Source organism: Clarias gariepinus, chromosome 10 (assembly GCF_024256425.1).
Source record: "Clarias gariepinus isolate MV-2021 ecotype Netherlands chromosome 10, CGAR_prim_01v2, whole genome shotgun sequence".
Taxonomy (NCBI): Eukaryota; Metazoa; Chordata; class Actinopteri; order Siluriformes; family Clariidae; genus Clarias; species Clarias gariepinus.
Genome location: NC_071109.1, coordinates 16231974 through 16254718, shown reverse-complemented (window position 1 = coordinate 16254718; position 22745 = coordinate 16231974). Strand labels below are relative to the sequence as shown.

The following is a 22745-nucleotide window of genomic DNA, read 5'->3' as shown; positions in this document are numbered from 1 at the left end:
CGGCCAGTTAGATATCATTTATTTCGTTTTCCGTTTTTAGTAATTTGGATTTGAATTTGTTTTTTTGTTCTTGTTTTTTTTTTGGGGGGGGGTTTGTTATTTTGTTTTCAGTTTTGTTCTGCCACTTCAGGGCCACCGTAAACTGCGAACTTTCTGTGTTGGTTTACTTAATATATTTACTACTAACTGCTTCATTGTTTCTATGCAGGGCCACCAAAAAGGTCGTGTCTTTGTTCATTTATGTGTTGCATTTCATCAGTATGTGTAATGCAACCACGGGGGGGCGCAATCCAGTGTCTTCTTGTGCCAGTCTCAAATCTGGATAAATGCAGAGGGTTGGGTCAGGAAGGGCATCCGACGTAAAACATTTGCCAAATCAATGATGCGAATCACGAATATAATTCCCATACCGGATCAGTTGGAGGAAAATTTGGAGAGGTGGAGGTATGCTCTGGAAAGCAGAGGAATGAAGGTTAGCCGCAGCAAGACGGAATACATGTGTGTAAATGAGAGGGACCCAGGAGGATCGGTGAGGCTACAGGGAGCAGAGGTAAAGAAAGTGCAGGACTTTAAGTACTTAGGGTCAACAGTCCAGAGCAACGGAGAGTGTTCAAAGGAGGTGAAGAGGCGGGTACAGGCAGGTTGGAATGGGTGGAGAAAAGTGTCAGGTGTGTTGTGCGATAAAAAAGTATCAGCGAGAATGAAATTAAAGGTGTACAGGACAGTGGTGAGACCAGCAATGCTCTACGGCTTAGAGACAGTGGCGCTGAAGAAAAGACAGGAGGCAGAGTTGGAGGTAGCAGAGCTGAAGATGTTGAGGTTCTCTTTGGGAGTGACAAGGATGGATAGGTTCAAGAATGAGTTTATCATAGGGACAACCCACGTTAGATGTTTTGGAGATAAAGTCAGAGAGGACAGATTGAGGTTTGGACATGTTTAGAGGAGAGATTGTGAATATATCGGTAAAAGGATGCTGGGGTTGGAACTGCCAGGCAGGAGGTCTAGAGGAAGACCAAAGAGGAGATTTATGGATGCAGTGAGAGAGGACATGAAGTTAGTTGGTGTGAGAGAAGAGGATGCAGAGGATAGGGTTAGATGGAGGCAAATGATTCGCTGTGGCGACCCCTGAAAGGGAACAGCCGAAAGACAAAGAAGATTTCAACAGTATGTGTCTAATTGTTTTCGCTTGCCCACAGTGTGAACATTTTTCAGTTAGATGCTTTTTATTTTTATTCTATAGAGGTGTTGATTTAGTCCTGTATGTCACAGTAGGGTTATGATCACCTCTTCTCTCTTTCTTTTCTACCCCATATTTTCCCCTTGTCTAAGCTGTACATATCTCTTCTTGTTTCTGATTTCTTCTTGAACAACATTTTTGACAGATTTTGTTTATATGATCTTTAATTATTTTCATGATCCCAAATTAACTTGTACTGATATTGTTTATCGTCATTTCCGCAACATTGTGTTAGGTGCATTGATTAAACAAAAAAGTAAAATTCTTTGGGAGAATTATGTTTTGCAATTTGTGGAAACCTCGGCAATATCTGTCATTTTATGTGCAATATGGGTAAAGTGTGATATAAGCAATTTTGTGCAAGATATACATAAATGTATATTTCATAATACCTAAATTTTAATATAAATTTATTTTTTTAGTTCAATATACATCAATTTTAATTTCCTGTGCAATATATTTAAATTTTGGTGCCATACATGTAACTGTTTTTCTTGTGCAATTTATGTTAAGTGCATAAGTGTATAATGTACAAGTGTGTAAATATAAATTGTGTATTTTGTGTAATATGTGTAAAGTACCTAACTGACAGTGACAATGACAATAAAGATATTCTATTCTTTCTATAAACGTTATCCTATCATCAAGTAACCAATGTGAAATCAAAAACAACCATAAATCAACATTCATTTTCCAAAATCCCAGCATTGCCTCAATTCTGTATTCGTGGAGTTTGCAAGGGCTAGTTTCTTCATGCAGGTGGGCTGTAGATGAGCTAAAATATTACCTGTCAGGGTGACACTTTACTTTGGTCACTGACCACGCTCTTCTGCAGTGGACGGCAAAGGCTGACCCTTGCACCATTCGCTGGGTCCCCTTACCGCAAAAGATAAAGGGGGTGCTGTAACAGCGGACATACAGCCATTGCCTCTTATCATCTACCAACCCAACACTCAACCAGGAGAAAGAGCACACAACGCATGTTAAGCACCACGAACAGCTCTGTTGCACACAAGGGGAGAAGAGCACCTTAACTCCTCAAGGCTGGGAGTCGATTATCAGCCAGCACCCTGCTGTCATCCATGGCCTATAAAAGGACAGCAGAAGCCCAGTTTAGGGAGTAGAATGTTTCGGCTACATGTCTCATGATCCTTTCTTCTCTCCACAGATTGCAAGCACTCTGGAAATTATCAGACTTGGAACGAATTGTTAAGAAGGAGCCAGTGCCACCTCCTCGGCTCATTAACCTTCTGCCTTGTCTGGGTCGATTTGCCAATCAACCTCGCCTGACTGCGACTTCCTACAACAACCCGAGACTAAATCCTCTGCACAAGACTCCAACTCCTCCACTACAACTGTCTGACTATAGAGTGCCTGTGTGCATACAGTATGAGTGTGTGAGTGCGAAAGTGAAATTCCCCTATCTCTTAAATAATAGAGCACTTTTCTGCACTTATACTCAATGGCGCCCAGCATCTGTGTTCTCACCTTGCCCGTCAAAATGTATAGCATATTATTATGTTGCAACTTATGGTCTAACTTTACACACACTTATTTAACCCTTACATCCTTTTCATATTTTGACCCTTCACCATCTGGGCTGGGTCATTGTTAACCTGGCCCAAATTTTTCTTACGAATTCGTACATCTTTATTAAATGATTAAATTAAGAAATTATGGAAACTCTGACTATCTTTAAAAAGAATCGTGGCTGTAGTGATGGAGACCAGAAAGAAGAGAGAAGGTTGGGATGACTTTCACACACATATATATACACACACACAAGCAGTTTACTGATAAAGACTCTCACCCAAACAAGCGTGAGAGCGCACGTACACACACACATACATACACACACCAGCGTGCTGATGATAAACAAATGCTTTATGCACAAAAATTGGAATCTGCTGCCATTAGGGCGCCTGCGAGTCTTGCTCAGAGACTTCACAGGAGATTTTGCTGCTTAGCTCATACACTCTTGCATGTCAAACTTGGTACACTTTTAGTGTACCTCAATGAGTGTATCTTATTGAGCTGAACAATTTTTAGCACAGAGGGGACCAAGGACCAGTTGGGTCCATGGCAAATCAGATTCAATTAGCAATATATTATGGCTTAGAAAACATTATACATAATTTCCAAAATCTTAAGCAATACCCTGTGCCCTTATATGGGTAGTATTAGATTAAATGTGGCATTGCCACATAAGCCTGCAAATCATTTAGTGTTTGTGGGAAAATATTTTTGTAAATTTATTCATAAAAACAACAGATAACAGAGTAACATTTATCTATTTACTATTTATGTGGTGGTGAGCATTGCTGCTAAATCATCTCTAATCAGCAGACTAACATACTATCAGGGTGATTCCAAAAATAGGATGGACTGTATACACATCATGAACAGTGTAATGTGTCATGGTGTGCCTCTCTTTCCTCCGTTTTGAAAATCGCATGACTGTCCCCTTTGTAAATCAAACAGTGAGTGACGGCGCTCTAGGCCAGTGATTAATGGTGCTCTGATCCAACGACGTTTGGCATTGTCAGGTTGACAGGCTGGTGTCAACCTAGGCGACCCTAGAATCGCCCCTGACACACACACACTACACATCCACATCCACACACACACTCAACCGCAAAAAACAATGACCGGCCCAGACACCTGCACCGTTATAAACACCACCAAACCCGGCCATTATGATCTCACAACATTAGGGATGCAAAATTACAAAGGGATTTTTATATCGCAGTCATGACGATGCCTTATCATGGTGAAACTTATGCTGAAATGTGTCTAAATGTGTCTTTCTCCTATGACATCATATTAATTGACATCACATTGAGTGACATCAGGAAAAGGACACACAGGTTGTATGTTACACACAACTGGAACAGAAAGACACGTCCAGGTTTGAGAATGCCGTAAACATACAGTATGCCATATTCCGTGACATCAGCATCTATGGCTGCTCAAAAGGCACACAGGTTGTGTGGAGCATGATTTGGATGTGGGATGTGATAGCACAGGTGCTTGGGCTTGCTCATTGCTGCTTACAACTATATTTGTACAGTGTTTTTTATCTGTCTTTCGATTTAAGATGATGTTTTTCATGTTAAACCAGTTTCTTTGGAATAAGCAGGAATAGCTGTGCTCCTCCTTTTCGCCAAAGAAATGCACTTTCACGTCTGATCAGAGACGTGATCAGTAGACGTAGATTAGGCCTAATAAGCATTCAATCTAACGGAAGCACCACAATAAAAAACAAAAAGAACCAAACACATTTCTCCTACACATGCCGTACAGGTGCAATCACAATAATAAAAAAAAAAGTCACTAGCCAACGGAGATGGCGCCGTCAACAAGGTCACGTGTCTTGCGATTGTGATATTGGAAAACTATGCGCTTTAAAGTTAAGGGGCTGTTTTCCTGGGATTTTTCTGATTTGCCATTGGGATTACAAACACATCATATTCGTCAGACCGACTGTTCAAGTATATGTTTTTATCCATCATGAATAAGGTTCCCATATGGTCTAGCGGTTAGGATTCCTGGTTTTCACCCAGGCGGCCCGGGTTCGACTCCCGGTATGGGAAATAGGTTTTTAATAAACTAGGGGGAAATTATGTAGGTTGTTAAATAATCTGTACAATATTCGCACTGTTAGAAAGCAGAAATGATGTATACATTCCTCCAATTAAAATGTCACCGAATAATGACACCAAATGGAACGTCTATAAACGAGCTCCTCAATATGCTTTCAGATTCGAATCACACGAGTTCGCGAATAGTATGGAAGCAAAGTTAAGCTACAGCCATGCTTTTATTTATTTTTTTCTTATTCAGTCTCCTAGTTTTACTCAGTGCCTGTAATATGAAGGATGGACTTGATGTGCGACCTTTCTATTACAGCCATGGGATCTCTAATGTTTCTCGCTAAGTGAATGTTGGCCAATGAGTTCAGAGGGAAAATCTGAGTGGATGGAATTCCCCCACGCTCCCTTTAGCGAAAACACTGGAACCTCACGGCAGGCACGAGTGCAAAAAGAGAACTGAACTGCGGAAAACGACCTGCGGCAAAGAGGCTAATAGAGAGAACAGTGTCCTTCCCTAAGCAGGACAACGGGGACAACATTGTGCGCAGCATGTGTACGTTCTTTGGAGCGGCTTCATTAATAAAGTGGATATTGTCATTACTAGCACGAGAGGGTTGAAACAGTCAACGTTACAAGATCACAAGGGTATGTTGTTTTTTTTTTTATCTTTACAAGATATATTAAATTCTATATAGACTATAGTATATTAAGAAAGATATGGTACTTTATTTGGAAGCTCCATAGGTACCAGTAAATTTTGTAGTATGTATTTACAAAATCATAGTTATTTATTTAAACCATAGATCTATTATTTTAAAACTTTGCTTCAGTAGACAGGCTTGTACTTATATAATTGAGGTTGGGGTAAAACCCAATCAATAGGCCAACAAATGGGCTTTAATAACTATAAGAACTCAATGATAGTTATAATAACCTGGATTACATTGGGTTATGATTTCCACCACTAAAAAACCTTGTAGTTAGATTGGCCCTAATTTAAGAACCACCGCTGTAAGTGACTGAGTCAGTTATGATAAGCGCTGTGTTATGTCTCTTCATGTTCATATTATTCAGCTGGAGCTTATCAGTTTGAATATTATAATATAATATGATATATTATAATATAAATAATATTATTTGTTTTTCATTTTACATTATTTGACAGCCAAATCAGTGTTACAGTTTTACTGATATGTGGTAAAAGATTATTGAACATATGTGACATATGTAGAACACACACACACACACACACACACACACAGACCAATTAGTCATAACACCATCACTGCCAGGTGAAGTTAACAGCAATGGTGACAGGATCATTGGAACCCAAGGCTAACCCATGCCAGAGGGCACAAAAGACACCACAAAAAAGAGAGCAGCGGTATGGGAATGTGAAAGGGAGATCTAGGCTTAAGGCTGTTCTGTAACATAAATCATGGTGCTACATGCATAGCTCATTTATCTTTCTAGCCTCAGGGTCTGCTAACTTAATATCAGCTTAACATATTATGCAAGTGCGCATACTTGACTTGGTCTAGATCTTTTATGTTGTTCTTTTGCACAGCTATTACCTACAACTTTCACATTTATGTTGTATTTACTGATTATGCGTAAGCTATATAGAGTGCAATCATGGCTAGTTTTCATGGCCTCACCTTTTCAGTGTCCCCACCTCCCAGTGGCCAGAATGCTCTAAATTTGAGTCTTCTGAAACCAATTAGGCGTAATAAGAAACTTCAATATACCAACAGAAGCATAGTTACCCACTAAACCAATCCAAGCTATGGGAATTTCCTGGAAAAAATGCTTTTAATGCAATAGTCCTTTTGATGTTTTTGTACACTTTAACAGTGCACTGATGCTGCCCCTATATTACCAAGCAAACCTTTTTGGACTATGGACCTTCATAGATACCTTTTAGATCCAAAAAAAAAAGAAAAAAACAAATGTTATGTTATTTGATGACAGCAGGAGGCATGTTGGCCACATGTGGGAATGTGGAAACCGGAATTTCCTTGTGCTTAGTCATGTTGTTTTTAGCCAAGTACAAACTGAGGAATAAAGAACTATCATAAGACAGTAGAAGGCCTTGGCTTATTGCACTCTATTCGAGTGCTCAATCTCGGCATCACAGCCCTTGACTAATGGCTCGCAAATCACATAAGATGTGATTTAATGGGGTGGTTATTGATTTGTCTGCTCATAAGAGACATTATGCACTAAACTGAATCAGGAGGGCTGTGTAGGCTCTGACTAAAACAGCAACATAAGATGAATCCTGCTTATATATAAGGAATATTTTGTGGGTGGGAAGATCGCATTTAGCTAATGAAGGAGAGCATAATGGTGGACAATTCATGTGTGAAAGTGATGCCTTATGCTCCCACAATATCCTGGAATATGCCTGTGCCAAAATCCTTTGATAGGAGGACCTGGTCATGCAGTACATTAAGGTAGTTAGCTGATTACATTTTATTGCCACATAACATTGCTGAGCCTGGACCTGACTAATTGAAGCAACCACAGATCATAACAATGATTCCAGATCCTTATACAGTGGCCACAGTCCATTGTTTCATGCACTCCTCACATTTCTTTCATCAACCTGGCAGTTCACAACTATCATTTAAGGATAGTTTTAAGTATTTAAGGGATCCTAACCCAATTCTAGTAATTTCAAAGCTCATTAGTTGTTTTCTTTGCAGGCCAATAATATGACCCTTCTAATGCAGTGACTTTGCCTTCAGTGCACCAGCAAATAATATATACATATAATAACACTGTAAAGTTATGTCTGTACATTGAGGAAACAATACTTTGGTGGAGACGAGATAGAACATGTCAACAAATTTCAATGGGGTTTTCACAGGTGTATGTATATATAAATTTACTGTATATATATATATATATATATATATATATATATATATATATATTTTTTTTATTATTATTATAATTTTTAATATGTAACTTATTTACTTTTTTCGTAATTTCCTTTATATTTCTTAAAATGTTTTATTTTTATCAGTTCCCCTACTTCCTCCAAAAGGCCCAGCCTTTGCCAGGCCATAGTTGTAAATAAGAAACCTGTTCTTATATCGGTCTTGCCTGGTTAAATAATGGTAAATAAAAAAATAAAAAAAATTAACAGAGGGCGTTGTATGTTTTTAAAAACATGTCTATGACAGTGCAATTAAAGTTCACGCAAACAAAGTTCCGGGCACATCAGGTAAAAAATAAAAATAAAACGTATGGGCCCAGTCTCTTGCTATCTTGGTTAATTGAGCTAGACCAAACTCGAACTATGTCTATGTCCACAAGGAGGCATTGTTCTTTTATGAGCATGTGGTTTGTCCCATGAGCAAATGTGAAAAAGCATATGTCATTATTTATTATGAAGAGACACAATGGCTTAGCTCCAGCTGACATAGTACTTTTTCTATATATTATTTGTCTTAACATGTGATTTTGCTTACTGTCAAAATAGAAGTGAACTATGCATTGTCACAAGTACATAATTAATTTATTACATTTGTGTTTAATAAAAACTATGTAATATCACAACTGTAATTGGCAGATCACTCGTTTCAATAGGAAAAACGAGGAATAATAAACAATAATAAGAGAACAACAGGTGGCAGTGCACTCATTTATACAATAGCACTACATGGGATCTGAATAAACATGGCAGAGTTGAAACCTTGTTGATATGTCAAAATTGCAGAAATAGTACAGACAGATGGGTGAAATAAAGAAACAGACTAACAAGGATAAAAAGAACAATAGAGCAGTCACACTAATAATCTAATAAATTGAATAGAATTATACTTCTTGATCGTATTAAAATGTTGAGAACATTGAGTGTGGGAGTGTCCTTGTTTAACTATGCATAGCTGCAGTGCATTTATTATAGTGTGGGTCCTGGAAGCAGTGACTTAAAGCAATTTGTAACTTAACCACCAATTATTCAGGCCTTTGGGAGTACAGCCAGCTTATACATACTGTACTTTTTCATACATATATACAGTACATACACATGTATGGACACACCTTCTCCATCACAGTTTTTTCTTTATTTTAAACATTGTACAATAACACTAAAGAACTTCAAAATATGAAAGAACACATATGGAAATTCGTTTTATATTTTAGATTGTCCAAAGTAGATAAATGTAGGTTTGATGACAGCTTGGCACACTCATGACATTCTCTCATCAGATTGATGAGGTAGTGACCTGTAATGGTTTTCAATTCACAGGTGTGCCTTGTGAAGAGTTACTTTGTGACATTCCTTGCCTTCTTAGCGCGTTTTTTCACTGGGAACGATTGTTTCGTTGTGTTCCCGAGCATGATTTCTCCTGCTCCCCAATCCTCCCGCAGGTTTTACATGCATATTGTAACATCAGGTTCGATCTTGGGAACACTTCTGTATTTGCACAACCGGATACAGTAGCCGGCGGTAGATACAGTATGTAGTTGTCTTCTCTTTCTTCAAACGGAAAAAAGAAGAAGAATCAGCCTCTTGGGTTATGAACTGTGTGACATTTGTTAATGCTTTGTGTGGAGGTTTTCATTTTTGCGACAAAAACAACGGCCCCGTCAACAACATGCCTACTGCCACTTCTATGGAGAGGGTGAGAGGAGCACGGATGTGTCAGGAGGCACTCAGGAATGACTACTAGAAACTTTACTCTGTATGGTGAGTAAACAGGTGTTTTTTCTGATTTTTACAGTGAAATAAAAAAAAGTGCTCATTAAACAATAATCTCTTTGGTTATACCTCATGAGTGTTATTTATTTTAAATATTTATTTTTTAAAGCAAAAATATAATGTTTATGTACACTGTGTATTAATCATACAGATGTACACAATGAATAAGTGAACACAAGAAATACAAGAAATGTACAGTGTAATACAAGAAATGCTGCAAATAAAAATTATGCATGCTATAATAAAGTTTAGTGAATAGCATAGATACATACGGTAAAATGAATAATAAGCATCTAATCATGTATTTTTTGTTCTCCCCAGGATCATCTGGGTTCATGAGAGGTCTGGGGTGTGATGGTAGCATATCCTTATGATCTGGAGAGACCAGGAATGGCTGCCAAGTTAAGACAACATTCCTATAAGAGAGATGCTTGTGCTCTTTTTTCCCTTATCTAAGTGTAGCTTTTTAAAAAACTTGGTCTACGGTGCTGGAACTGTTGAATTTAAAACCTCACCATGCATCAATCGATGTTTGGTGTTTAACTTTTTTTTATGCAGTGTGTTTATATTATATTCTTAAAAATAAATGTATTTTGTAAAATCTAAGATGAGTGTGGGTCTTAGTGATTTAAAACAGAGACAAAATACTGGTTTTATAAATAATTATTAAAGTGAAATATAATTTAAGTCAGTGTTGTAACAGAAAAGTAGCTGTCAAATATGAGAAAAAAATTAAACATTAAAATATAGCGTATTTCTATACTTACTTGTACTTTCATAGCAAGAGGGTGTATGTTAAAATGAAGACAGTGGGACCATGAAATTAAACAGTATGTTCATCGTCTGCATCAATATACTATTCGATGTCTTGACGTTCCTTCCTCTGCATCTGTAGTCAGTGCTCCTCCATCTACTGTAAATTTGAGATTTCATCCAGAGATTAAGAGTCGGCTGTTCTTGCACATTATGTTTTGCATCTATTTTTGGTTGTTTGCTGGTCTTGTGCTACTGTCTGAGGTTTCAGCCTGCTTCTTCCAGTGCCTGTCTGCAAGAAGGTATAAAAGCAAAAAGCAAGAAATTAACTACATAGTTGCAACCATAACAGCTTGCACAAATTAAATTCTTCCAACATCCAATTTTTGTCACAGCAGTCACAGATAACCTGATATTGTGTGTGGAGCTTATGTGGAACATCAGCATCTCACTTTTGTGCCCCTAAGATGTATTAGAATATAAACAGAAAGGTTATAGATAAACTAATGAGTAAATAGTAAAGTACCTGTAACTCTAATAGCTACATTTGAGTTCATCACATTCTACCTTTCTTCATTTTAAACAGGGAAATTATCTAAGGCCTTAAAGTAAGCGGACACAAGCAGAATTCGAAGCTTACTTTGTTGTAAGCTAACATGAAAAGATCATCCTGTGTATCTTATTATATGCACCAAATTCTATTAAATTAAATTAAATTAAATTTTATTTGTATAGCGCTTTTAACAATTGTCACATTTAAAATTATGGCAGTTTGTATGAAATGTTAATGTGTATGAATCAAAATGATCACATGATCCCTGATGAACAAGCTGAGGGCGACAGCGGCAAGGAAAAACTCCCTAAGATGGCAATAAAAAAATGTCACCAAAATATCCACAGACAATTACCAGGAAAAGCAGTGATAATTACCAGGATAAGCAGTGACTTTCTTTAAGAACATTAATAATGTTGGTACTTAATATAAACTTACCATTCGCTTGCAGGCTCTCTGCTGGACCAGGATCCACACTGTCTGGTTCGGTTGATAAAAATCGATGTTAACATTTGTCTTTTCCTCTGTCGATCTTCCTCACTTCCCTAGTGCACCGCACGCCGTGTGCTTTTGTAGCTGCAGTTTGTTTAAGCCTGCTGTACTTGTGCGCGTGTAAATACTCATGGATACTTCTGTAGATATGGGAGTTTTTATGTGTCCTTGTATGTTTTTGTCTGCCTAAATTTGGGGCAAACACTATACTTTATCATTACTTCACAGAGGTTCTTCTTCTTATTTTTGTACAGAGTAAAATAGTAATTACAGCAGTTCCTCTTTTAAGCATGAGTGCGTAAAAATATATCACCTACTGTGCTCGGGAACGTATTTATCGTTCCCGAGACCACCTCTGCAATTGGTCCAGTGATTGATTCCCAAGCTCGGAACGATTGCATGCATGAAAAAAATCAACCGGTCCTGGGGCCAAGTGTTCTCACCCCAAGTGAGAAAACTCACTTAAATGTGCTTAGACCATCAGGAATCTAGTGCAGAGAAAGAGCTGGATATAGATTCAATAGCCTTTTAATGCTACAACATCTACTGTACAAACCCATGTACATAGAACATTTAGTTATATAAAAAGAAACAACAGTCCATCACTATTTTAAGAAATTAAGGTCAGTCAAAACTGAGTCAGGGCTTTGTGGTCGAATTGTGGCAAAGAAACCGTTACTTTGGCGAACAACAGATAGAAGGGACTAGCTTGGGCCAGAAAATAAAAGGAAGAGAGATTAAATCGGTAAAAAAAAAGTGTCCTCTGTTTTGATGCGTCCAAATTTAAGATTCTATAGTTCAAACTACCATCTCTTTGCTGTGCTTAGAGAGGGTGAACAGACTGTTAATGAATGTATGGTTTCTAATGTGAAGCATCAAGGGGAGATGTGATGAGGTGGTGGTGCTTTACTTGGTGACATTGTTGGAGTCACTTGACCAGCATGGTTACCACAGCATTTTGCAGCGACATGCCATCTGTCTTGCACTTAGTAGAACAATCACTTGTTTTCTCTAACATGACAACCCTAACCAACTTCTAGGTTATGTAAGAGCTATTTGTTTAAGAAGGAGAGTGATGGTGTGCTACATCAGATGACCTGGCCTCTAGAATCCCTCAATCTAAATCCAATTGGGATGAGCTGGACCAGAGAGTGAAAAAAAGGAGGGAACAAGTACTCAACACTGCTGGTAACTCCTTCAAGATTGTTGGAAAAGCATTCCAGGTGACTAACTCATGAGGCTAAGGGTGAGAATGCAAAGAGTGTACAAAGCTGTCAGCAAAGCAAAAGGTGGCTACTTTAAAGAATGGAAAATATAAAACATATTCTAGGTTATTTAACACATTTTTGCCAAACACATAATTCCATTTTTGTTCTGTCATAATTTCAGTGTTGTTAGTATTAATATACAATTTTATAAACAATAAAACTAAAGAAGGCAGCACGTGGTATAGTGGTTAGCACTGTCACCTTGCACCTCCAGGGTCTGGGTGTGATTCTCGGCCAGGCTCAATTCCAGTCTCTGTGTGCATGGAGTTTGCATGTTCTCCCCGAGCTTGATGGGTTACCTCCGGATACTCCAGTTTTCTCCAACCAGACATGTAGATTAGGCTAATTGGTTTTCCCAAATTGCCTGTAGTGTGTAAATGAGAGTGTGTGTATGTGTGTGTGCCCTGCGATGGATTTGTACCCTGTCCCCGTGCCCGAAGTCTCCTGGGATAGGTTCCAGGACCCTGCGACCCTGAATACAGGATAAAGCGGCAGAGAAGATGAGTGAAGGAATGGGAACACATGTATCTGGAGCTGTGCTCTGCGAGGTTCAGTACTGTATATTTTGGTTCTCACCATATATATGTATTGGATCTCTCTTTGGATTTGCATTTTGGCTTTGCGTGGTGGAGTGCTGCCTGCTTGCTGTGCTCTTTGTGCATTAATGGCTACTCTGCGGATTTCTGTGAGTTTTCATCGGCTTAGCTGGGGGCTTTGCTTGGTTGCCTGCTTCCTGCTAGCTAGCCACTGTAAGCTGATGTTAGCCGAATTATCACTGCTACGTGTAGCATGACTTTTCTGTTAGCAAAGAAGATAAAAGACTGGAACTCAGAGCTGGAACTTCTCGGGTTCAGCTGTCCTTATGTACCCAAATGTTTAAATGTCATGTAGATATATGAATATACACTACTTAAAATAAGTTAGGGATATTGTGTCAAGAACTAACCTGGAGTGACCAGAAGACGTAGCTTTAGCGGTTAGCCCTTTGTTGCGTGAATGGTAAACCCAAACGCGGACGAACACGAGTGAGCAGGATAATCACGCTATTTGATCTAAGGACTCTCACGAATGGGGAGCAAGGGAAAGACACAATCTAACCCGCGTCCTATAAATACACACTCGATCAGAATTTTAAACCAAGAAGGTGAGTACTCACGGTTTGAAGAATTCCGACGTAGCATCGGCGACTCAATGACTGAGCGAGGTGCTATGGTTTGTTTACCTCTTTTATACTTCCTGGTTCGCGACCGCTTAACTTCCGGGTCCTAGTGCTGGTCGCGTTCCGAGTGTGCATGACAGTACCCCCCTGTCCAGGACCGGCTCCGGACGGTCCTGCGGTGGAGGATACCCTGTGACGGTAGTCCCGGATGAGCTCGGGGTCGAGGATGAAGCGTGCTGGAACCCAAGACCGCTCCTCGGGGCCGTAGCCTTCCCAATCGACCAAGTATTGGGTGCCTCTGCCCCGAGGCCGCGAATCAAGGATCCGTCGCACGGTGTAGGCGGGACCGCCGTCAATGATTCGGAGAGGAGGAGCAGGGGGGGTGGGTGGAACCATGGGTGAAGTGGTGAAGGGTTTTAGTTGTGAGATATGGAAAACCGGGTGGATCCGGAGCGCCGCAGGCAGCTGGAGCCGGTAGGTGACAGGGTTAATCTGTAGATTGACGCGGTATGGTCCGATGAATCGTGGTGAGAGTTTCCGGGATTCGGTGTGGAGATGGAGATTTTTGGTTGAAAGCCAGACCTTGTCACCTACTTTGAACAATCGTCCCGGAGGGTGTCGACGGCGATGTTGTGTGATGTAACTGGCGTTGGCGCGCTGGATGTTCCGGTTGGCTTGCTCCCATAGCCGTCGACACCTACGGACCAACTGTTGGGCCGAGGGTACGTCAACCTCCGGTTCCTGATGGGCGAACATCGGAGGCTGGAACCCGTAGCATACCTCAAATGGGCTCAAGTTGGTGGCTGAAGAGACGTGAAGGTTATGAGACAGTTCTGCCCAGGTGAGGTAGCGGGCCCAGGAGCGCTGGTGGTCGGACACGAAGCATCGCAGATAGCGCTCCAGTTGTTGGTTGGTCCGTTCCGTCTGACCGTTAGTCTGGGGGTGGTAGCCGGAGGACAGACTAGTGGTGGAGTTGATCAGACGGCAGAAGGCCTTCCAGAACCGGGCGGTGAACTGGGGCCCTCTGTCCGAGACGATGTCTTTGGGGAACCCATGCAGGCGGACTACGTGTTCCAATATCAACTCAGCGGTGTCCTTAGCTGAGGGGAGTCCGGCGAGGGCCACCAGGTGGGCTGCTTTTGAAAACCGACGATAGTGAGGATGGTGTTCTTCCCTTCGGACACCGGCAGGCCCGTGATGAAATCCAAGGCGATGTGCGTCCAGGGCCGGCGAGGAACGGGAAGAGGTTGAAGCTCTCCGGGGGTTGGTCGATTTGAGTCCTTAGCCCTGGCGCACACCGGGCACGCCTGAACGAACTCCTCGATGTCTCTCTTCATGGAAGGCCACCAGAATGCCCGTCTCACGAACTGTAGAGTTCTTTTGTTTCCCGGGTGTCCGGCGACGGGCGAAGAGTGACCCCACTGGAGGACCTCAGCTCGTAGTGGTGGTGGAACGAAGAGTCGTCCAGGCGGCGCACCTGCCGGCCCGGCCTTCGCAGCCTGAGCCTGGCGAACCCTCGTTTCAAGATCCCACTGGAGGGGTGCCACGATACGTGAAGATGGGAGGACAGGCACGGGGTCCGCCCGGGGGACGTCTTCCTCCTGTTGTCGTGATAGGGCGTCTGCCTTGGTGTTCTTGGACCCCGGGCGGTATGACAGATGGAAGTCGAACTGTTCGAAAAATAATGCCCACCGTGCCTGTCGTGGATTCAGCTGTTTGAGGTTCCGGATGGTGATGAGGTTCTGGTGATCCGTCCAGACGACGAATGGCTCACTGGCGCCCTGGAGCCAGTGACGCCATTCCTCCAAGGCCCACTTTATGCCCAGCAGCTCGCGGTCCCCTACACCGTATCGCTGCTGAGTGGGATTAAATTTCTTGGAGAAGAAGCCACATGGGTGTAGCTTCTGGTCTGGACCTCGTTGGGAGAGAACAGCGCCAGTGCCCACATCCGACGCGTCCACCTCCACAACGAATGGTTGGTTGGCATCAGGATGAAGGAGGATAGGGGCGGTGGTGAATCGGTGGCAGAGTTCTCTGAAGGCCGTGATGGCAGCAGGAGTGAGTTGGAAGGGGTGAGAGGCGGGCCTGGTCAGATTGGTCAATGGTGCTGCAACTGTACTGTAGCCCCGGATAAAGCGACGGTAGAAGTTCGCAAACCCGAGAAACCGTTAAAGCTGTTTGAGCGTCCTGGGTAGGGGCCAATGGCGCACAGCATCTAGTTTCTGCGGGTCCATGGCCACACCCTGGGGCGAGATAACAAAACCCAGGAACGTGGTGGAGTGCTGGTGAAAAGCACATTTTTCCAACTTACAGTACAGCTGGTGGGCGAACAATCTCTTTAGTACAGCTCGGACATGTTGGGTGTGTTCTGTTATGGTGCGGGAGTAGATCAGAATATCGTCCAGATAAACGAACACCCATCGGCCTAACATGTCTCTGAGGACATCGTTGATAAATTGTTGGAAGGCAGAGGGTGCGTTACATAGTCCAAACGGGATGACCAAACTCTCATAGTGTCCTGTGGGTGTGATGAAGGCCGTTTTCCACTCATCGCCCTCTCTGATGCGCACCAAGTTGTAGGCGCTCCGGAGGTCCAACTTAGTGAACACGGTGGCACCAGAGAGGGCGTCCAGGGCTGAGTTGGTGAGCGGCAAAGGGTGACGGTTCTTGATGGTTATCTTGTTTAGCCCCCGATAGTCGACGCACGGGCGAAGTTCCCCCCCTTTCTTTTTCACAAAGAAAAACCCTGCGGCCGCAGGAGATGAGGAGGGCCGGATCGTTCCATGTCGCAGAGCGTTGGTGATGTACTCCTCCATCGCCTGAGTCTCGGTCTTGGACAGAGAGTAGAGATGTCCACGGGGGGGAACGGAACCTGGCTGGAGCTCTATCGCCAGGTCGTAAGGTCGATGAGGTGGAAGGTGGGTGGCTCTCTTCTTGCAAAAGACTCCAGCCAGGTCTCGGTAGGCAGGCGGGATGGCGTTGATGTCGACATCGGGGGCCTCGGACTCCGTGGAACACGTCCCAGCCTGGGCCCGTAGGCAAAGTTCAGTGCAGGTCGGTCCCCACTGGAGGATGCGATTCTGATTCCAGGAGATGAGGGGGTCGTGCTGCAGCAGCCACGGGTAGCCGAGGATGATGGGAGGAGATGAGATGGAGGTGAGGTGAAGTTGGAGCTGTTCCTGGTGTTGGTCGATAGTGAAGGTGATTGGTTGGGTCTGGTGAGTGATAGGGCTGGAGGAGAGTCGACTGAAGTGATCTGAACTGGCTGGGATAACGCCTCGATCTTCATCCCCAATTTTTTGGCATAAGTTGAGTCAATGAAGTTACCAGCGGCACCGGAATCGATGAACGCCGTACCTCGAACTCGTTTGTGGCCAAATTGGAGAATTACCTGAACCGTGAGACGCGAAATGGTGGCGTTGGTCGTGGTGGAGAGGTGGAGAGGGCCCGGTGAGTCTCCCCTCGAACTCACCGGGGCTGGGCGTTTCCCGGGCGAAGTGGACAGATCGCCCGGTGATGTGCCGCTGACCCACAATAGGCACATAACCCCTCTCTGTACCGTCGTTCTCGTTCCGCCACGGTCAGGGAGGCGCGTCCTAGTTGCATGGGTTCCCCGGCTCCGGTGTCAACCACGGCAGGAGGTGGAGATCTGACAGATCCAGTAGTTGGGGCGGTGAAAGTAGTGGATGGTCGTGGTACAGTGTAAGAGAAGGTGGGTGCAGGCAGCAGGGTCCTCGGGGCTGGCTTCGGGCGAGAGAGGATACGCTGGTCAATACGGAGGGTGAGCTGGATCATCCCCTCCAGGGTGGCAGGAAGCTCTCGCCCAGCGAGCTCGTCTTTTATGCGTGGAGCCAGTCCCTCGTAAAAGGATGTCCGGAGCGCGGCATCTCCCCAGTCGGTCTGCACAGCGAGGGTCCGGAATTCAGCTGCATACCGGCTCACGGACGATCCTCCCTGCCGCAGATGGTAGAGTTTGGTGTCGGTCTCCACCTCGCCCGCTGGGTGTTCGAAGGTAAGCCTGAGTTGGCGGGTGAACTCATTATATGAATGCGCGGTGTCTGTATCCGCCCGGAGAACTGCCGTGGCCCACTCAGCTGCCTGCCCGGATAGCAACGAGACCAGAAGCGCGATGCGTAGCCGATCGGTGGAGTACCTGGTGGCATTAAACTCAAACACCAGATCAAGCGATGTTAAAAACACATTACACTTTCCGTCCGTGCCATCCCATTTATCAGGAAGTGCCAGAAATACATCAGAAGGAGGGGGGGAAGGTTGGGGCGGCGCCGCGGCCGCCGCGACGGGAGAACGGCTAGCCGCGCTATCTACAGCCGCCCGGAGATCCGCGTTCTCCTGCCGGAGCTCCGCGACCTCGCGGCACAAGGCCGCGACGTCTTGGAGGTCCCAGCGCAGATTAGCGATCTCCCCGGTTAGCGTGTTGATAAGCTTGGCATGCTGATCTACCACGTCGCAGAGGTGCGCGTAGTCCGCTGGGTTCACAGCGGAAGGCTCAGTCATTCTGTCAAGAACTAACCTGGAGTGACCAGAAGACGTAGCTTTAGTGGTTAGCCCTTTGTTGCGTGAATGGTAAACCCAAACGCGGACGAACACGAGTGAGCAGGATAATCACGCTATTTGATCTAAGGACTCTCACGAATGGGGAGCAAGGGAAAGACACAATCTAACCCGCGTCCTATAAATACACACTCGATCAGGATTTTAAACCAAGAAGGTGAGTACTCACGGTTTGAAGAATTCCGACGTAGCATCGGCGACTCAATGACTGAGCGAGGTGCTATGGTTTGTTTACCTCTTTTATACTTCCTGGTTCGCGACCGCTTAACTTCCGGGTCCTAGTGCTGGTCGCGTTCCGAGTGTGCATGACATATTGTTATTTACATGAGTGCTTTTCCTTTTGCTTATTTGCTTAAAATTGAATAAGTAAAAGTTCCCTTTGATATTACTAATAATGTGTGAGAAGAAACACCATTTTCATTAGTTTAATATTTATTTTATTTAAAATTTTTTAGACAGCGACGTCTCATGCTCCTCACTAGCCTCATAATGTTGTTCTGAGGCAATGCGTTCCACTCTTCCAACAAGTGCTACATGCAGTTCTGCTAGGTCATGGGGGGGTGGGGTAAGATCATCCAGTCTCTGCTTCAACTGGTCCCAGACTTGCTCTATGAGGTTCAGGTCAGGGGACATTGATGGCCATACCATATGAGGCACCCCAACTTCCTGAAAGTCAAGCTGGGGATGTGCTGGCGGCATTGGGGGATGATGATGGGTTCTACGATGTCTCTGAGGTAAGAACGTGCAGGACTGAGCCATGTACAATAACCAATAACCAATAACCAGTTTTGCGCTGACTGGTAATGCCTGCCCAGACTGTTGCACCTCCAACACGAAAGCAAACCCTGGGGACCATGTTGACCTCAGCGTATCGCTCACCTCGCCTTCTCCAGCAACACTGACGACAATCATTTCTGTGCAAGGTGGCCCAACACTCAGGACAGTAGACCACTGCTGCATTGTCCAGGTCACCTGGTCAAACTTCAAACGTTTACGGTGGTATCTTGGTGTCAGTGGAGTCACCTGCAGTGGTCGTCTGGCATTCAAGCGGTGGAGTTGGTTGCGAATGGTTTGTCTGAAAACCCAAGTACCTCTTGCATCTCGTAAACGGGCCTGCAGCTGTGTGGTTATCGTTGCGGTCTGTCACTTGTGGGGCTCCACTCTTGGGTCCGTCATGAACTCTGCCAGTAGTTCTGTGTCTTGATGCAAGTCTGCTGATGACACTTTGAGACATACCAAGTTCACGAGCAACATCTGCCATGGCCAGGTGGCGCTGCTCGTCCGTTAAGTGACGTTGTGTGTTCATGGATGTTTGAATGATGAACTTGGAATGACTTACTGACAATACCAGCTTTTTATACCCACAGAATGTTGAAATTGATGCCACATTGAAAAAGGTTGTCTTTTGGGATTGGCCCAAATATAAGGCACATCTGTACACAATTAGACTATTACGGAAAACACAAAATGAGGTGTGTCTATCACTTCAATACAATTGCCTCCCTATCGCAAAAATGTCTAAAGTGAAACAAACACCGTATGTATGACATCCACTGAGTCTCTCAGAATATCCCTTGCTTATTGTGAGTAGTGTAGATTCTTGTCATGGGGTAAAGTTATTACTGGAAACACGAGGCGAAGTCCTCGTGCTAAAATGGATGCAAAATGTTAAATGGATTTTAGTACCAGGCCACACTACTAACATCAATCCTGAGCCATTAAATACAGTCTCCAATAAGGGTAATAAAGGGTGTTATAAAATAAGGGTATCTGATCACAAAGTGATTTCCATGGAATTCCTAATTGTGAAAAAACTTAGATAATTTTGAAAAAAAAAAAATCTTTCCTAGCGTTTAACTTACAGGAGAGTTAACCTACAATTGTTTTTATTAGTGGAAGCAATGGAGAAATTCTATAACAAATCAGTGCACAATGCAATTGGTCATCATACCCCTGTAAAAATCTGAGTGGTTTTTAAAGCCCCATGGTTAAATCATAAGGTTGATCAAATTAAAGCTGTAGTAAATAATACAAGCGCTTCATTGCCCACCAGCCCACCCTCTCTGCTAATTTGTTTGAACAATCTTCATTCTGAGAACTCCCGTCCACCTCTATGTCTTTTTAATAAGGTTTAAACCCAGGAAAAAAATTGTGGACAAGATTATGAGCATGAAAATCTTAATCGATCCATGAAAAAATTTATGTGTATATAAACAAATAAATAAATAAACAACAAAATAAAATATAGTTGCAAGCAACGATGAGAGGGCACAAGCACTAACATGCTTTTTGAGCATGTTAAGACCTTCAAAAAGCTATTGCTGCCAAGGTGCCCTGCACAACCTGTGTGCCTTTTGAGCAGACCACTAAGACTTCTACAAAGCCCCGGACGCCAGTGTCACTAAATATGATGTCATAAGCCACTTTCCGGCATAAGTTTAAGGCATTGTCATAGCTAGACGGGTCTTTCTGGTGCGCCTGGGCGGCAATGTCCCTGAAGTCACTCAATGTGATGCCACTTAATATTATTTCAGGACGTTATTAGTCACTTATCAGCATACATTTAAGGCATCGTTATGTGCCAATAAAATGAAGTTAGCTGATTACCTGAATGTACTGATTTTTTTTCTTTTCTTTCTTCTTCTCAAACTATGAAAGAGTAGTTGTGGGAGAATAAGGAATAATTTTCACACATGAACTGGCCACTACATTGCACACAGTAATCAAAGCAAAAGGTGACATGACCCTAAGAAATCTTGGGGTATGTACTTGGGGTTTGTGGGGTTCATTGTATATCATTTATTTGGCAAAAGTGACCTTTTTCAATGCAAAATAAATTTATTGTATTCCAAATTTAGATATGCGCAGAAATCTCATTAGCATTGTAGCTGACTCAATTGAAATTAAAAAACATACAAGATACTGTGAAGATTGTAAGACTATACTGGGTTATCTATACAGTTGTTTACTGATATGCTTGTTCATTTGTGTTCTTATTTAAAGCAATTTTGTCTCAGAAGTGTGTGTGTGTGTGTGTGTGCTTGTGCATGTGAGAGAGAGAAATGGAGGGTGTTTAAGTGTGTGCATGTGTGCACATGCTCTTGTGCAAGAGAGAACAAGATTAGTGGTTTCTATTCTGATGCGTACTGAGTTTAAGCTATACTTCAAGCAAAACTTTGCAACATACATGGATAAAACACTAGAATAAGTATTGTAACAGCACTTGATCCTAGGTTTAAGGACCTCAACTATCTGCACAGAGCTGAAAGGGCTGAGGTGTGGAAGAGTGGAATGCACAACTGGAGCAACCAGCAAGGTCTGAGCCACCTCAGAACAAAGCAGCTCTCTTGGTGACTTCAGATTCTCTTCAAAATCAGAATCTGGGATAGAGTCGGACCCTTCTGAGAAATATGTGCACTGCTAAGGGACTTTTGCCTAACAGTCTAAGGACTCTCCTTCATGGCAACAGTATTCCTTTATGGCAGATTCCTTTAAAACAGAATTTTACAGAGTGTAAAATATGGTAATTTAACTAATCAGTCAGTTTTAAATTTGTAAATTGCTTAAATATTAATAGAATTAAAAAATCACACTGTTAGATTAAAACAAGATTTTAAATTGTTTTAAACATTAATTTATCTTGTAAACTAGTTTACAAAATCATGATTCTGTATCTTTGGTTTACCACTGCCATCTCCTAATTTGATTGTAATAGACTTGTAAAAAAAACGTGTACCTGTATGATGATCATATCACTTCAACGTGGCACAGTTGTCCTTTATTCAAACTAACAAAATCTGCTCATTGTGTGAAGCAAATGTGGAAGTTTGTATACACAGGAGTCACACTATTCATTAATAATTTTCTCATCTTCATCATAATTTCCCTTAAATTTAGGCATTTGGCAGATGCCCTCATCCATGAGCAACTTAAATTTTTATCTTAGTATACACCTAAGCAGTTGAGGGTTAAGTGCCGTGCTCAAGGGCCCAACAGGGACAACTTGGTGGCTGTGGGATTTGAACTTGGGACCGTAGTCAATGCCTTAACCACTGTTAAAGAAGGTTGGTACAGTCTGGTACTGCACACCACTAAAAATGGCGGAACACAGTACTGGAGGATGGGGGGGGGGGGAGCAGCTGCTGGCCAAAACACACATTCAAAACCAGTCATGGTAACACTTTCAGCAAGAAAACATATCTGATAACATGTTTAGTTTTTTCACTATTATGATAAACATGCAAAGCTCCCCATGTCCCTGTCAAGTAGACAGGTAATAAAATTTGGATAATTTTATGATTTATTTTTTTTACTTTAATATTTTTCCCTCCTGAGTGGTAGCTCAGCCAATAGACGTAAAATGGGCAGTTTTTCAGGCAACTTTAGCCCTGCCCTGTACATATC

At 42.8% G+C, this 22745-nt stretch overlaps 1 protein-coding gene and 1 non-coding gene across 5 annotated transcripts in view; both read left to right on the top strand.

The window, feature by feature from the left end:
• Positions 1 to 4758: 4758 nt before the first annotated feature.
• trnae-uuc (transfer RNA glutamic acid (anticodon UUC)) lies at positions 4759 to 4830 on the top strand. Its single transcript has one exon. It is a non-coding gene; the product is annotated as a tRNA-Glu (tRNA).
• Positions 4831 to 5256: 426 nt separating this feature from the next.
• Positions 5257 to 22745, top strand: part of elf1 (E74-like ETS transcription factor 1) — a 59619-nt gene continuing 42130 nt past the window's right edge. For 2 of the 4 annotated variants that reach the window (XM_053505437.1, XM_053505436.1), the window contains exon 1: positions 5260 to 5475. The gene's annotated coding sequence lies outside the window, so the exon portion shown is untranslated. Of the gene's footprint in view, positions 5476 to 22745 lie in introns of all 4 variants that reach the window. The other 2 variants (XM_053505440.1, XM_053505441.1) reach the window with 2 other exon arrangements.